We start from the raw sequence: 1,124 nt of genomic DNA on the forward strand, positions 1-1,124 counted from the left end.
TCTCCTCCATTCCTCAGGCGTCTTCTCACTCTCTAAAATCCTGTTGAACAAACTAGATAGAAACTCCACTGCTGTCTCTCCTAGACACTTTCACACCTCTACAGGTATGTCATCTGGACCAACAGCCTTTCCACTCTTCATTCTCCTCAGAGCCTTCCTCACCTCATCCTTTCTAATCTTTGCTACTTCCTGCTCTACAATATTCACCTCTTCCCCCCTTCTTTCCCTCTCATTTTCCTCATTCATCAGTTCCTCAAAATACTCCTTCCATCTTCTCTGCACACTCTCCTCACTTGTTAGCACCTTTCCATCTCTGTCTTTAATCGCCCTTATCTGTTGCACATCCTTCCCATCTCTATCTCTCTGTCTCGCTAATCTGTACAAGTCCTTCTCACCTTCCCTCATGTCTAACCTGGCATACAACTCATCATATGCTTTCTGTTTGGCCATTGCCACCTCCCTCTTCACTCTACGCTGCAGTTTCTTGTAATCCTGTCTACTGTCTTCAATCCTTTCTACGCCCCACTTCTTTTTAGCTAGCCTCTTCCTCTGAATGCTGTCCTGTACGTCCTCCTTCCTACGTCCATGTTTCCTTATCTTCTTTCCTCCTTCCAGATGACACACCTAGCACCTTCCTACCTGTCTCCCTGATCACTTCTGCTGTAGTTTCCCAGTGATCTGGAAGTTCTTCCTGACCACCCAAAGCCTGTCTCAACCTCTGTCTGAATTCCTCACAGCATTCTTTCTTTTTCAACTTCCACCACTTGGTCTTCTTTTCTGTCTTTTCTCTCCTCTTCTTCCTGACCACCAGAGTCATCCTACACACCCCATCCGATGCTGTCTGGCTACACTTTCTCCTACCACCACTTTGCAGTCACTAATCTCTCTCAAATTCCCTCGTCTACATACAATGTAGTCTACCTGCGTACTCCTACCTCCACTCTTTGTCATGATCCTGCCTCGCTGGTTTCCGATGCTCCCTGCTTTTATTCTGAAAGCGCTTCCTGTCACCAGCTCATCCACAACCCCGGTAACTTCAGCTCATTATGCACATTGGTTTCACCTGCCACTAACCACCCACACCTGTTCACCACAGCATATAGCAGCTCCTCACACTGTGATGA

Source organism: Monopterus albus, unplaced genomic scaffold (assembly GCF_001952655.1).
Source record: "Monopterus albus unplaced genomic scaffold, M_albus_1.0 scaffold17.1, whole genome shotgun sequence".
Classification (NCBI taxonomy): domain Eukaryota; kingdom Metazoa; phylum Chordata; class Actinopteri; order Synbranchiformes; family Synbranchidae; genus Monopterus; species Monopterus albus.